The sequence below is a fragment of the Lutra lutra genome, chromosome 9 (assembly GCF_902655055.1).
Source record: "Lutra lutra chromosome 9, mLutLut1.2, whole genome shotgun sequence".
Taxonomy (NCBI): domain Eukaryota; kingdom Metazoa; phylum Chordata; class Mammalia; order Carnivora; family Mustelidae; genus Lutra; species Lutra lutra.
Window position 1 is genome coordinate 99,232,258 of NC_062286.1, and position 16,270 is coordinate 99,248,527.

The 16,270-nt window shown below is 40.5% G+C and overlaps 1 protein-coding gene across 7 annotated transcripts in view; it reads right to left on the bottom strand.

Moving 5' to 3' along the window:
• RIN2 (Ras and Rab interactor 2) overlaps positions 1–16,270 on the bottom strand; it is a 243,456-nt gene that overhangs the window by 186,976 nt on the left and 40,210 nt on the right. The window lies entirely within an intron of this gene.

Genomic DNA, 16,270 nt, shown 5'->3' on the forward strand with positions numbered 1-16,270 from the left:
TAGAACTTTGGAGATAGGACCAATCTGAATATGAAATTCTGACTTATCCCCCTATTTCATTTTTTTGTATCAAAGCCCTAACCTTTCCAAAATTACCTAAGCACACAAATGCAGTCAAATCACTCCTAAACAAACAGAAATAAAACACAACTATTAGATCAAAGCTCAAATTCTTTTGACCACAACCACTAACACCTGGAGCCCACATCCTTGGCAGAGGTGAACACTGTTATAGATTCAGTCTCTCACTCCTTCTCTCTCCCCTACCCACACACATACACACACGTGTTTCTTTTCTAAATAAATGTTCATTGTGTGTCATCCTACACCTTGTGTATTCCATGCTCAAGATGTCCTGTCAAACTCCGTACATCAGTGTAAGAAGATTCTCTCATTTTATTTTTGCTACTCTTTGGTAATATTTCATGGTTTCAGCTCCTCCATCAGGCTGTATAACTGGACTGACTCCCTCTCCAGCACATCACGTCACTTGTGTCCCTTCATTCTCTGGATTCCAGTTTGGCCTCTGGCCTGGAACAGCCTACCCGACCCTCTCCTCACTCTCAAGAAGATTCAGTTCTCAGACCTGGGGGCAACGCATTTGATCTTGAATCCCAGCTGCGTCTCGGGCCCCATGTTGGGCTCTCTGCTCAGCAGGGAGCCTGCTTCTCCTTCTCCCTCTGCCTGCTGCTCCCCTTCCTGTGCTCTCTCTGTGTCAAATAAATAAAATCTTAAAAACAAAAAAGAAAAAGATGTATTCATTTATTTTAGAGAGAGTGTGCTAGTGAGAGTGCAAGTAGGGGGAGGGGCAGAGAGGAGAGAATCCTCAAGCAGATTCCCTGCTGAGTGCAGAGCCTGACCAGAGGTTCCATCCCAGGACCCTGAGATCATGACCTAAGCAGAAACAAGAGTCAGACACTCAACCAACTGTGCCACCCAGGCGCCCCGCCCCACTTTCCTTTTTAATACAGGTTTTCCTCTGACTCCTATGTCACACATACATAGATAAGATTACTGATAAATAGTCAAAGTAAGCTTTAGGGCCCATTCACATCACTTCACAATGTCTTCTAATTTCTGCTAACAGATATGCAAGGTGTTGGGAGTTAATTTACTGAACCACTGTATTCAGGGTAAGCCACACGGTCACACCAAGCAAAGGAAGCCATATAACAACAAGAATGGAGACCAATACAATTAGAAGTAATGAGATTAATTTAATGTATTAGATGATGTTGTTTGGCTAAAACTCAGTCATTCCTTGTAACATGAATATAGCAGAGTTTCCTCTTCTGTGAGGGAAGGACTATCATAAGAGAATAAACTAAGAATTTTCCTTAAAATTTAAAACAAAGACTGTAACAAGAGACAAAGAAGGAAAACGTATAATCATAAAAGGAACAATGAGATATAACAACTGTAAATATTTATGCACCCAGCATGGGTGCATAAATACATAAAACTTAATAGCAAACATAAATGAAGTAATTAATAGTAATGCAGTCACAGTAGGGGACTTTAATGCCCCAGTTACATCAATGGACAGATCATCCAAACAGAAAATCAACAAAACAAAGTGGCTTTGAATGACACATTGGACCAGATGGATTTAACAAATGTTTTCAGAACATTCAATCCTAAAACAGCAGAATACACATTCTTTTCAAGTGAACAAGGAACGTTCTCCAGAACAGATCACATATTACGCCACAAAATAAGTCTCAACAAATTCAAAAAGATCAGTCATACCATGCATCTTTTCTGATCTTAATGATCTGAAACTAGAAATCAAAAGAAAAAATCTGGAGGTTAAATAATATGGTACTAAACAATGAATGGGGCAACCAAAAAAATCAAAGAAGAAATTTAAAAATACATGGAGACAAATGAAAATGAAAACAAAATAGTCCAAAATCTTTGAGATACAGCAAAAGCTGTTCTAAGTGGGAAGTTCGTATTAATACAGGCTTACCCTAAGAAGCAAGAAAAATCTCAGATAAACAAGTCAACCTCACACCTAAAAGAGCTTGAAAGAGAAGAACAAACAAAACCCAAAAGCAGCAGGAGGAAGGACATAATAAAAATTAGAGAAGAAGATACATGAAACAAAGTATAAAAATAAAACAGGTCAATGAAACCAGAAGCTGGTTCTTTGAAAAGATCAACAAAATTGATAAACTTTTAGCTACATTCATAAAAAGGGAGAGAGAGAGGGAAGGAGGGAAGGGGGAGAAAGAGAGAGAGGAAATACTTAAATAAATACAATTAGAAATGAAAAAGGAGAAAGAACAACCAACAGCACAGAAACGCAAAGGATTGTAAGAGAATTTTATGAAAAAATTATATGCCCACACATTGGACAACCTGGAAGAAGTCGATAAATTCCTAGAAACACACAGCCTCCCAAAAGTGAATCAGGAAGAGATAGAAAATGTGAACAGAATGATTCCCAGCAATGATAGTGAGTCAGTCATCAAGAAACTCCCAACTAATCAAAGTTCAGGACCAGACGGCTTCACAGGGGAATGCTACCAAACACACAACGAAGAACTGATACTGATTCTTCTCAAACTATTCCAAAAAGGAGAAAAGGAAGGAAAACTCCCAAATTCGTTCTATAAGAGGCCAACATTACCCTGAAACCAAAACCAGATAAAGACTCCACTAAAAAAGAGAACTACAGGCCAATACTCCTGATGAACGTGGATGCAAAAATTCTTACAAAATATTAACAAACCAAATCCAACACTAAGTTAAGAAATCATTCACCACAGGGGCGCCTGGGTGGCTCAGTGGGTTAAGCCTCTGCCTTTGGCTCAGGTCATGATCTCAGGGTCCTGGGATCAAGCCCCACATCAGGCTCTCTGCTCAGTGGGGAGCCTACTTCCCTTCCTCTCTCTCTGCCTGCCTCTGCCTACTTGTGATCTCTGTCAAATATATAAAATCTTAAAAAAGAAGAAGAAGAAATCATTCACCACAAATCAAGTGGGATTTAGTCCCAGATGCAAAGATGGTTCAATATTCAGAAATCAATCAATGTGATACATCAACCAGAGAAAGGATAAAAGTCATTTGATCTTTTCAAAAGATGCAGAAAAAACATTTGACAAAGGACAACATCCATTCATGATAAAAACCCTCAACAAGGTAGGTTAGTAATATACAGAATTGTTGAGTCACTATACTGGACACCTAAAACTACTATAACACTGTACGTTAACTATAGTGGAATCAAAGTTTTAAAAAATTAAATTATAAAAAATTAAATTAGGGCGCCTGGGTGCCTCAGTGGGTTAAGCCTCTGCCTTCAGCTTGGGTCATGATCCCAGGGTCCTGGGATCAAGCCCCGCATCAGGCTTTCTGCTTGGCAGGGAGCCCGCTTCCCTTTCTCGCTCTGCCTGCCTCTCTGCCTACTTGTGATCTCTGTCTGTCAAATAAATAAATAAAATCTTTTAAAAAAATTAAATTAAAAAGAAAAAAGAAAAAGAATCACCCTTAAATGCAATTTGGTGTGTGGAGAGGCTTGCATGAGAGGGAGGCACCCATAAACAGACCACCTAGGGTCAGAGCAGGCTGGGGTCCTCTATCATGCTGACTCTGGGCCATGTGCTCACAGAGTAGAATGGCAGGTGGAATGCTTACACAGTTCTAATGATCCCAGTCTCTTTTCCATTCTCCCTCCACATTTCTCAAGCTGAACTACTGTGAAGCTTTCATTTCTTACCCCACTAGACTGCACCAATCTTTCATTTGGGGCAGGCATTCTCTGTGTCCTAAGCCCACTCTGCTCCTTCCCTGGACCCTGCCACAATATATCTAAGAAGTTTTAAGCATGCCCCATGCTTAGCTCACTCCCCAAATCAACAACAGTAGAATCCCCAGGGGTTGTACCCCTGCAGCCCTATTTTTCAAAGCTCACTGGGTGATTCCACTGTGCAGCACAGGTGAAGAACCAGAGATCTAGCAATTAATGGCTTTCAAACTCTTTTGACTTCGGTCCACAGTAAAAAATACATTTCACATCACGACTGATACCATACACATACATTCAAAACAGAAACATTTTTTTAAAGATTTTATTTATGAGAGAGAGAGAAAGAAAGAGAGAGAGAGAGCATAAGTGGGATGGGCAGAAGGAGAGGGAGAGAAAAATCTCAAGCAGCCTCCAAGCTAAGCATGAAGCCCAATACAGGCTTGATCCCAGGACCCTGAGATCATGACCTGGGCCAAAACTGAGAGTCAGATCCTTAATCGACTGAGTCACCCACAAGCCCCCAAAACAAACATTTTATAAAACAGTACTTAGCTCTTACGTTCTGATGTTTTCTATCCCATTCACTTTTATTGAAAACAAGGCTGGGGGCACCTGGGTGGCCCAGTCAATTATGTTTCTGACTCCTGGTTTTGGCCCTGGTCATGGGTTGTGGGATGGAGCCCCACTATGGGCTCTGTGCTCAGTGGGTAGTCTGCTTGAGATTCTCTCCCTCTGTGCCTCCACCCACTTGCATATGCACACACACACACACACACACACACACACACACTCTCTCTCTCTCTCTCTCAAATAAATAAATAAATCTTAAAAAAAAAAAAAAAAAGACAAGGCTGTATGTGCCCAGCTTCCCATTTCACAATCTCTGAGGGAGGTCATGACCCACAGTTTGAAAAACACTGCCTTAGATGATCCAGAATAGTTAAAGTAATTAGTAAACACTATCCTCAGAATAAACATGTATTTCAACAATTCCCAAAGAGGATGTATGAACCCCTGAGAAGAAATCCATATTTATAGATGCCCATTTTGAAAATCTGCATAATCCAAATCTTTCATTTGTTTCATTTGATGAAACAGGAAAGGTCAATGTCATAGGTACATTCCCTCTTGATGCACATATGCCTGTGTACTCCTCTGTTTGAAAAATCTTTAAACAACTTCCTGGTGGACACCCAGACTAACCACTCCCCAAATTCAATGATGGTTCAATGTGTATAGCTCAGGGGTTCTGGTCTTAATTTTCCCATTGCTCATGCACCATCGTTTATCACACAATACGGAGCCTGATGCAGGTATCTGCATTAATACTGTTGACTGAGTTTTAGCATCCTGGCATACACTTCCAATTCTGATTTAGCAAAATAATGCACTAGGGAGGCTGATAAACACATCTGGCCATCGGGAGAAGGGGGTTTGCTGTGACTCTTAGTTACCATGCTTATAACACCAGACCATAGTTTCAGGTATCTAGTGCTGTCACAACATGGACAAAATAGAGAGCATTCAATGTTGCCACCAATATTCAATTTTCACCCATGTTGCTGCAGTAGCATCCCTAAGTGCTTAAGACAAAGTGTTCTGAGTCCCTGAGGGGAAAAAAACCTGCCAGGCAAAATACAATTAGCCAACTTCCAAAGGGGTTCTGACTTACAAAAAGACAAGAATTCAGAAAACCCAAACAAGTCTTAAGTATAGATATAAAACTGAGCTAACGGTGAATATATATGGCATATGTTATAAAATACTCCATACAGAAACGTCAAACACCAGTCACATAAAGATCTTCTTTATATAAGTAAAATATAACTGATCATTAAAAAGAACAGCTGACAGATGGAGGCTTTCCATCAGTAGGGGTGAAGCAGCTATAAGGGTCTGGGAAGCTGTCCCAGCCTTATTGTGTTGGTCTCATGGAGTGCGCACAGAGGCATTTCCTCAGCGAAGGGTGTCTGTCCTCACTTGGTTATTGAACTTTAACATGGTCATGTTCTTAAGAGAAATGCAAATTCATTTCAAACTTACATCGGTTGCCTAGCAAACCAGATTTTCTCCAGAGAATACTAAAGGGTTTCTCACCTTGACAACTTTAAATTATCTAGAGTTTTAATTTCATTACTCTATGGAAGAAAAAAAGCTAAATTTATGGGGGCGTGTTTTGATCACAACTATTCACTGATGAACAAATACTGATTAAGCATCTGTAAGGTGTGACTGCACACATCTAATACTCATCGGAAGCTCTAAAGTCTTATGAAATATTTAAAAACTGAAACCCTCAAGGCAAAAGCAGATTGAAGAAAACAGGCTGCCAAACAATGTTACCTAAGCTAGTATGTGTTAAAAGGAAACATTGCTCTATAATCCTAAGGAACTGGGAAATGTGGAGTTACACAAAGTGAAACAAGGTTTCTTGTTGTTGTTGTTATTGTTGTTGTTGTTGTTGTTGTGGTTGCAAGATTTCCAGAGCCTCTATGTGAATCTAATCTGGAAGGGTTAATTTATGTCCAAGTATCTCCCCAAATTCTTTAACCAAAGAGCTCTTATTCCCGACTATCTCAGGATTAGGCCAACTGTGAAAGATGGTGACCTGGAGCATGTTTTCTCCCTCTCTTTTCCATTTCCCTAAATTAAATATATCAGAGAAAGGCACTGCCATCTATCTCTCTGGGGGGAGGATAGAGAGAAAGAGCGCAAAGAAAATGGTGCTGCTATTATTGAAGTAACACTCCGTAGGACTGGGTTGTCCAACACAGCAGCCACTAGCCCTGCATAGCTACTGATTGCCCACAATGTGGGGAGTCCGAATGCAGATGTGTTGTTAAGTAGAAAATACACACCAGGTTTTGAAGTCTTAGTGAAAAAATGTAAAACCCATTATTAAAAAATTTTTACATTGCACATGTTGAAACTGATATACTGGATTAAAGAAAATATATTATTAAAATTAATTTTTGGTGGCTGGGTGCCTCAATCAGTTAAGCACCTGTCTTCGGCTCAGGTCATGATCCCTGGGTCCTAGGATAGAGCCCCACAGTGGGCTTCCTGCTTAGCAGGGAGCCTGCTTCTCCCTTTCCTGCTCCCCCTGCTTGTGCTCTATGTCAAATAAATAAACAAACAAGCAAATAAATAAACATTTAACTTTACCTATTAAAAAAAACATTTAAGAATATAGCCACTAGAAAATTTAAAATGATATGTCTGTTCACATTATATTTCTTTTTTAAAGATTTTATTTATTTATTGGAGATAGAGAGAAAGCATGAGCAGGGAAAGAGGCAGAGGGATTGGGAGAAGCAGACTCCTCACTGAGGAGGGAGCCTGAATCAGGGCTCGATCCCAGGACTCCAAGATCACAACCTGAGCTGAAGGTGGGTGCTTAACCCACTGAGCCACACAGGTGCCCCATCACACTGTATTTCTATTGGACAGCATTTCCTTATAGAACAGCCCTCAAAGCCTTACTGGTCACTAACACCATATGGCTATCCCCTATCCCTTATCTGGTGAGCTACACACACACACACACACACACGCACACACACGCACACACACGCACACACACGGTGGCTGCTCAGCCTAAAACACCTTACCGTCTACTGCTATCTCTTGCTACAATCCTGCCCATCCTTTAAGCTCCATCTCAAACTCTAGCAGGCAACCGCTAGCATTTATTAAGAAATGATTACAGCCAAGGCACTGTGTTAAGTACCTTTCATGTGACTCCCTTAAGCCATCAGAGCAGCTTTGTGAAGAGGGTAGCATTCAATTCTCATTTTATAGCTGCAAGAGGTACTCATGGGCAGCACCAGCAGCGAACAGTGGCAAAGCCCAGACCTGTCTTTGCTTCATTGATCACCACTGCCCCATCTGCTGGTCCTTGCCATCAGGCCCCAAGGCTGCTCTGAGTTTCTGAACACATGTATCCCTCACTGCCAGGAACCCTCACTGCATTTAGTTAATGGGTCTTAATTTGTATACCTTTTTCACTGCATGGATTACTGCACTGTATCATCACTACTATGAATCTGTACAATCCACAGGACTCTCTCTGAAGACCAAGATGAATTCTACTATTTAAATCTTCATGGAAAGTAACACTTTGAGACCTCAGTCAATATTTAATTAATGTATGGCATATTATATATTTAAACATATTATATACTCCTCTCATGCCTTTTACAAATGCAAATCTTGTTGTTGAAATAAGAATTGGGTAAATGATGCAGACGGTCCTTACTGACCGGTAGAATCTTAAAACAAAGGGAAAGAGAGCACCTGGAAGTCCAGTTTCCCCTCCGCTGGAGGAAACCTCTGGAGACCTTCCCACCGCCGTTCCTCTACCAACAAAAAGTAGTTTTTCTCTCTCTCTTTCAGCTCTTATGGTCAAGCTGACCCTGTCCTCTGCTCTGACCTTGTCCCTAAAGGGGATCCTTGCCCCTGACCTACCCTAACCATAGTGACAGGGGAGGGAGGGAAGGAATTAAGATAGTAATCATGGGTAATTCCAAAACGTCACATTTCCGGTAAGTTTAGAAGACTTCTTTCCTTACCCATTTGTTGTCTGAAAAGGGCACAATAAAAGCAGACTAAAGACCCCTAACTGTACTGATCAGTCATTCCAAATGCTGATGTTTGCATGAGAATAGTAACATTTTCCAATAAAATACCTCCTGCTGACAGTTCTAGGAATATCAACATTTGGAAAAATATTTTTTGGTAATAGAAATTACAATACCTATGAAAAACCTGGATTCAATTTGTTATATTTTTATGCCCTTCCCAAAGGCTTTTGTGTAATAGAGAAAATTTAGATTACTTCAGATCACTTCAAAATAGATGTCCCGGCTAATTTTCCTTAACCAGTGATCTCAATCTTTCCCCCAGAAGCCAGGTTGCCATGACTATATGAAGTTTTCCTCACTTATGTGTACTATTGTGAATCCAAGTGAGAGGCATACCTCCTCTCTAGGTCAATCATTTTTCTTCTCTGGCATGACTTCTTTCAAAGGACAAGCTAGGAATTTTCTTGACCTTCAACAAACTAAACCTTAGCACTGAACCTCCAAATTAGATTCTTTGACTTTTATTTAAATATATTTGATTACATTAAGTAAGATCCACAAGATTACTTTGAATAATATTCTCACAAATATGTTTGCTGTTTTGGAAAACTCTTAGCTTCAGAAATGATGAGTATTTCTAGGAACGCCTATATATCCATGGTAATTTTCAACTGCTTCTATCTCCATTCTGCCTATTAACGAAAGGGGCAAGTAATTCACATATTTATCCAATTTAACACACATTTGTTGGATTTTGTTCTAGGTCTAAGAGGGACACTACAGGGGCACAAACAGGTTCCTGTTTTCAGATGTAGGCATCTGAAGAGGAGGTGAAGATGGGTGTAGGTTCAACTAGGGGAGCATGAGGAAAAACATTTAGATAGAACCACCTGGCTAAAAGCAGATGTGTCAAGGAAAAGGCATGAGAATCTGGGCTGACTCTGGGGGAACTGAGGGTTTGGGGGGAAACAGAGGTCAGCCAAAGGCCTGGACTCAGGGGAGGGCTTCTGTTTTTGCATAAGGTAAACCTACAGAAGCCCCTGAAATCTCTGTCTGGGGTGGATGCTGGAGGTGGAAGGACAACTTAGGGCAGATAATGAAGAGCTGAGCTAGGGAACTATAAACTTGAACTTGGAAAGAAAGTGCCAGACACAAGAGCTCTTACACCAGATGCAAAGAGGAATCATCCATTACAGATACCCAGAGGATAAGGAAGTCAGGAGAAGGGGCAGTATGGGCAGGTGGATGATGATTATATGTGTAGATTAGGCGAGTCTGAGTGGAGAAGTCCAATACGAGATGAAAAATGAATAGGAATAAATGCATAATCTGCATCAGGATAAATGGTCCCCTCCCCCAACCCACATATGCAAACAGAAAATGTCAGGAAGTTTTATAACAGGTGCCCTTTATTAGTAGCACTAAGGGTCATATTGCCTGTGTGGGAAGCAAGGAACCTAATCTGCAGGTCTTAGTAAGATACAGGAATCACTGCGTGAGTAGGTGTACTATTGTTTCATTTTTGGATTAGGTGAGTCGGAGGTTCTGAGGGAGATCTAGATTGAGAAATCCAACAGGCAGTTGGAGCACTAACACGATCAAATGGTTAACTATCTATCCAGAAAAGAGCATACACAATGAAGGGGATGATGGTCTACAGAAGTCAGATCACCCTAATTCTGAAGCATAGACTGGACAATCACCCCAGGGGATGCCACTGAGGGCACTGAAGCATATGGTGGTAAGCTAGATAATAGTTAGATGTTCCTGTCAGTTCTATTGTTGGATCCCCCAATAATGGGTCCGTGATTAAGGGAGCAAGACTGATACAAAGCGGAGGTCAAGCAAAGCTTTATTTCGCACCAAGCGTTGAGAATCAAACGGATCGTCAAACAGACCGGTCAGGGCCGCCTCTTACAGAGAGGGCGACCCCTCCCTGCCTTACAGACTAACTTTTATAGAGGAAAGGCCATGTGGTTGGGCCTGACCACACACAGGTGGCCAATGAGATTGTAACACACAGAGAAAGCTGCACAGTCATGCTAGGTCACACACAGGTGGCCAATTAAATTACAATTTACCCTATAGTAGCTATTTGAACGAGCCTATCACCTTTGTCAGAATTGGCGCCCAAAGGGCGGGGCCCACACTCCTTGGTAGCTAGGGAGACAGTATGCGTGCCCCACTGATTGGATGTCTCCACCTGACCCGACTCATCCCTGCATCTGGGCTCTGTTATCTCTACCTGATCTGACCCACCCTTGTATTTGGGCTTTGTTACCTGGGACTGGTTTCCCGGACTTGTTTTTAAGTTTTAAGTAAGTTCCCCGGGGGAGGAGGGGCAGGGTCAGTTTAAGTTTTACTGCCTAAACAACAAAATGGCTGTTCAACCTAGGTGGGGCTGCTCTGGCTAAATAGGTCCTTACACTATGACGCCATGGAAGGAGGCAGATTGGAACAAAATACATATGGGGTAAGGGTCCCCTACAGAAAGCAGACAGGTGAGGTCACAGGTAAAATGCCCAAGACAGATTATAGCAAAAGAAAATAATGGAACTGTGGAGAGAGTTTTGTATAAAACGAGAGAAAAGAAGCTACTGGAGACAGGAATGTCATAAAAGAATAGGAAAAAAATTCAAAGACTGTCACAGAACAAAAGATAAGGAAGAGGAAATATATTATTGAAGTACATACAGCTCTCATATATTGAAGGGTACAACTGTTAAGGGTACAGCTTGATGATTTTTCACACCGTTCCAGAAGGTTCTCTCAAGCCTTCCATATTCAGTAGCCCCCAAACTCTGACTTGTGGCATAGAGTAGATTACCCTGTTTTGTAACTTCATATAAATGGAACAATACAATATGTACTCTTATGATTTCTTAAAGTCAATATTATGTCTGGGAGGTTCATCCATGTTGTTATGTATCAGTAGTTCATTCCTTCCCATCGTTATGTAGGTAACGGAAGTTTCCAGGCTTTGGCTATCATAAATAAATACATGTGGACACAAGCACGCTTTTCTCACCTTCACAGTATACCCTCTCTGCCATACGGCAGACACATAGTCAGCTTTAGTCACTACAGCTAAACGCTCTTTCAGAAATCTTGTACCAATCTATATTCTCTCCTGCAATGTAAGAGAGTTAAAATCCTCTACATTGTCATTAACACTTGGTATGTTGTCAGCCATTTTAATTACATTTAATTTAATTTCAGCCATCTTGGTGGGTGTGTCATGATCTACTATTGTGCTATTTTGATTTCTTTGGTGAGAACAGCATTTGGTTGAGATGAGACCCTCTCTGGCTGAACATTATTTTTTCATGTGTTTAGTAGACATTCTGATACCCTCCTTTAGAAAGTGTCTGCTCAAGTCTCTTGTCTATTTTTTTTTAAGATTTTATTTATTTATTTGACAGAGACTGTGAGAGAGAGAGAGAGCGTGCACAAGCAAGGGGAACAGCAGACAGAGGGAGAGGGAGAAGCGGACTCCCCGCTGAGCAGGTAGCCCAATGTAGAGCCCTATCCCAGGACCCTGGGATCATGGCCAGAGCCTAAAGCAGCGGCTTAACGAACTGAGCCACCCAGGCACACTTCTTGTCCATTCTTAAAGTGAGTTGTCTAATACATATACATATACTTCTGGATTGGAGTCCTTGATTGGATGCACGTATTGCAAATATCTTTTTTTTCCCCCCCCCAAAAAATACCTTTTCAAAGTTTGTGGCTTGCATTTTTTACTCTTTTAAGGGAATTTTGAATGAACAAAAGTAATTTTAATGAAGTCAAATTTATCCATCTTTTTCTTTTATTATCAGTTCTGTTTGTAAAAAGTTTTGCCTTCTCAAAGGTCACAAAGATATCCTCTTATGTTTTCTTTTAGGATGTTGATAGTTTTAAGTTTATAATCCATCTTGAAATAATTTTTGTGTATGGCATGGAGATCAAGCTTAATTTTTTTCCTTACAAGTCTACAAGTGACCTCACATCAACTATGGAAAAGACTCTCCTCTCCCTCACTTAATTGTAGGGTAACCTTTCTTGTAAGTCAAGTGACTACATATCTGTAGGTTTATCTCTGGACTCTCATTTCTGTTCCATTGATTTATCTATTCCTGTTTCAATGCTACAATTTCAATTACCCAGGCTTAGAGCAAGTCTTAAAACGGGAATATGAAACCTCCAGATTTGTTGTTATTCTTAAATATTTCCTTGTGTATTATAATTAATTTTCATTTCCATTTAAATTTTGTAATTAATTTTTCAACTTTTATAGGAAAAACCCCTACCGGAACACTAATTAAAATTTCAAAGAATCTATATGTCATTTAAGGGAGAACTGACATCTTTAAAATATTGAGTATTCCAAATCCATGAACATGGTATATGCTTTTATTTTTTTAAGATCTTAATTTTAATTTTTCCCAATGTTTTGTACTTTTTGGTGCAGCATTCATGCACATCTGTTAAATTTTTTTCCTAGATATTTTTCATGGTACTTTTTACACAGCAAACCATATGTTTTGTTAACTTTTCTAACTGTTGCTAGTATATTAATCTCTGAATGACACTTTTAATTATTCTTTTCTAATTTTAATAACTTTCATTTCTTCTTTCTTATCTTAGTGCTCATATAAAATGGATGGTTAAGGTGGTTGACTTTCTTTTTTTAAAGATTTATTTATTTATTTGAAAGAGAGAGAAAGAGAGAGTGTGTGGGGAAGGGCCGAGGGAGAAGGAGAGAGAAACCTTGGCAGGTTCAGCGCTGAGCACGGAGCCCCACACAGGACTCAAACCCATGATCCCAAGATCACCACCTGAGCTGAAATCAAGAATCGGATGCTCAACTGACTGTGCCACCCAGGCCCTCCAAGGCGGTTGCCTTTTAATCCTAGTCTACCATGTGGGCAGTACTGTGGCCGCCACTAACCACACATTTGAGTCAAACATTAATCTCTGGATGGTTCTTAGTTCCTGTATTTTATTCTCCCCTTCACTAGATCTAGGTCTGTGGATCTTAAGTTTAAAATCCTGAGAGCACTGAATACTAACTATATGCCTGACATTGTATTAGCCATTCCCAGGTACTACTTCACTCGATCCTTGTGACAACCTTTGTAGCAAAAGAAGAGGTAACAGGGACACAGCAAAATGGGCTATTTACCCAATGGCCACACCACCATTATGCAAGGGAGCCAGCATCCAAACCAGACAGTCTGACTCTGTAACACAGCCACTATATCATTAGGAATCAAATCTTCCTGCCCCGGCCCTCTGTTTGAGGTCATTTCTCTTTACTATTGCCTAAGCCACTGGACAGGTATGCTCACCATGTGGCCAACAGGAAATCTACTGAACTTGGGCCTCATCAGAAAGCCTTGAAAATGGCCGCCATGTTCTTAATTCCTGCATTCTTAAGGTTTTATCCCCTTCCAGAACAAAGTAAACAGTTCTCTCCAGCATTCTGTCCTATCACTTACTTCTACCAAAAGCAATAGGGAAAGCTCTGCAACTACAAAAGATAATTACCTGAAAAGAGCTCAATTGTTTTCCAATGGATAGGTTAGTTTATACGCAAAATCTAAAGAGGTGTTCTAGTCTATGTTCTAGTCTATCAACTGTCTCTAAAAGTTATCCAAAACAAAGCCATTGCAAAGAGTATTAGGCATAGAAAGAGTCCTTATTCCTTGAGGCTTCATTCATAATCATTAGCTCTTACAACATAATAAATCACCACAAGACTTACTGACTTAAAACAACAATCATTTTATTATCTTTATGGTTTCTGAGTATCTGGAAATCAGGCAGGGTTTGGCTGGGCAGTTCTGGCCCAAAGTTCTGAATGTGGTTGCAACCAGATGTTAGTTGGAACTAGAACAAAGGGAGGTGGGGTGGGGTGGGGTGTGTGAGGCACAGCAGGCACAGCCTGAGACTGGCCTAGAGTCTACTAACTTCCTAAAGTTTCAGACCATGTGGTCTCTTCCCGGGGCTAGTTTGGGCTTCCTTACAGCATGGTAGCTGTGGACAGGTATAACTACTTAAATGGCAGCTCAGGGCTCAGCAAGCATGTTCCAGAAAGCAAAGTGGAACCTGCTTTATCTCTTCCAAATTATCCTCAGAAGTAATGCAGTATTATTCCTGCCACATTCTACTGTTACAAGTGAGACACAAATGTATCCAGATACGCAGGGAAGGGATCAGACTTCCTTCTTGATGGGGAGCTAAGAGAACACGTGGGTTGGGCAATGATGTAGCCATCTCTGGAAAAATACAATCTGTCCCACAGTCTTAAGTTAGCCATGTACTGCAAATATCACGTATGACGGAACCCATGCCACTCTCATTTTTCAGATATGTAAACCAAGAGAAAGCATTTCTAATCTGTTTCTGGTTACAAAGAGGAGGGGAAGAAATCATCACATCTGTTTAAACATGCAACTTTAAAGATAAACATAGTATACAGAAATTACTTTGTGAACTGTAAAATATGGCATATTTACTGTGATCATTCATTGCAATTTAGAAACATCTCTGAAAAGTCTGTTATCTCTGAAAATCTGACATTTTATCAAGACAGATGATGCTGTCCTTCAAAGGTTTCATCTATTTAATAAATACCACTTGAATCCAATCACCCTTAGAAAATATTTGGGTATTTCCTATAATGGAGAACTTGGAAAGTTAAAACTATCAACAAGATTGGCCTCACAAAATGTTTCCCATTGGGAGAGAGTAGTTACAGGCAAGGAATACTTGCTTTGGCCTAGAGCCCAGGGAAGAAAGAACCATGGATGATGGACAGGGGCAACTCACAAAGGTCAGTCTGCTGTCCAGTTAGTATCTGCAAACCGAAATTCATCTCCTCTCTCAAGTTCAGCCAACTCTCATTTCACATCTTCCAAGGTTTTGTCCATTTTAGTTCTGATTTTTTCAAATTTTTGATTCGGAATATATATACATACACACACCCACATAAATATATATATACATATAAATATGTATGTAAACACACACATATATACATATACACACACACATATATATGAATATATATGTGGAAAAATATATATGAATATATATGTGAAATGTGAAAATGCTTGTCTTAGGATAATTAATGCTAAACACTGTACCGTTTTCTTCTACTTTGGGGTGAGGGTGGGTGTGTGTGTGTATGCTCGCGTGTTTTTAGATGGAGTAATAATTCATCCTCTGAAATATTTTGATTCTCAAATTGTTTTCGTCTGACTGCAGCTTTGCTTGCATGTTGTCTTCTGTCTTCTGCTCCTCCGGCAATACTTCCTTTCTGGACCAGCAGTGAGATCATGGAGACAGAAACAGGGCTTTGGGTGATTACCTAAGTTTGTTGGTTCAAACACGCCCTCTGCTGTTGACGTGGTAAAGTGCAGTTTCCTTAGGAATCAGCAAGGTTTTGGGGGGAGAGTCTCTTCTGATTTTGATTCCTTTTTATCTCTGGGGGGCTCTTAATTTTATCCCTTTCGCTCTCTCTCCACATCGCCCAGTCTCCAAGCAGTAAGTGCCCTTCCAAGTTTCCCACTTCGGTCTTGAAGCCTCATCATTCCCAGGACTATCCCTACGGGTCCCACCAGCATTTAAGTATTTACACTCGGTATGGGACTTGACTTTCTAGAGGTGATGTTGGATGGGCTGCATCACCCCAGGCTCCTCAATTCCTGTCCTCTTCTTTACTTGTTCTCCACTGTCCATCCAGTGCTCCTGACGGGTGGGCGCCAGAGGTGTCCGGCTGGACTTGGATGTTTTTCTCCCTTCTTACAGGTAACTTGAAGTTTGTAAAATGATGTCTCCTAGTAATACTAAAGGCATGTGTAAAAGATGCTTTTATTTGCTCTGTTTGTTGATTTGAGGGATTTGGGGGAGAAGGTATACAAAAATTTGGATTTAGGCAATCACC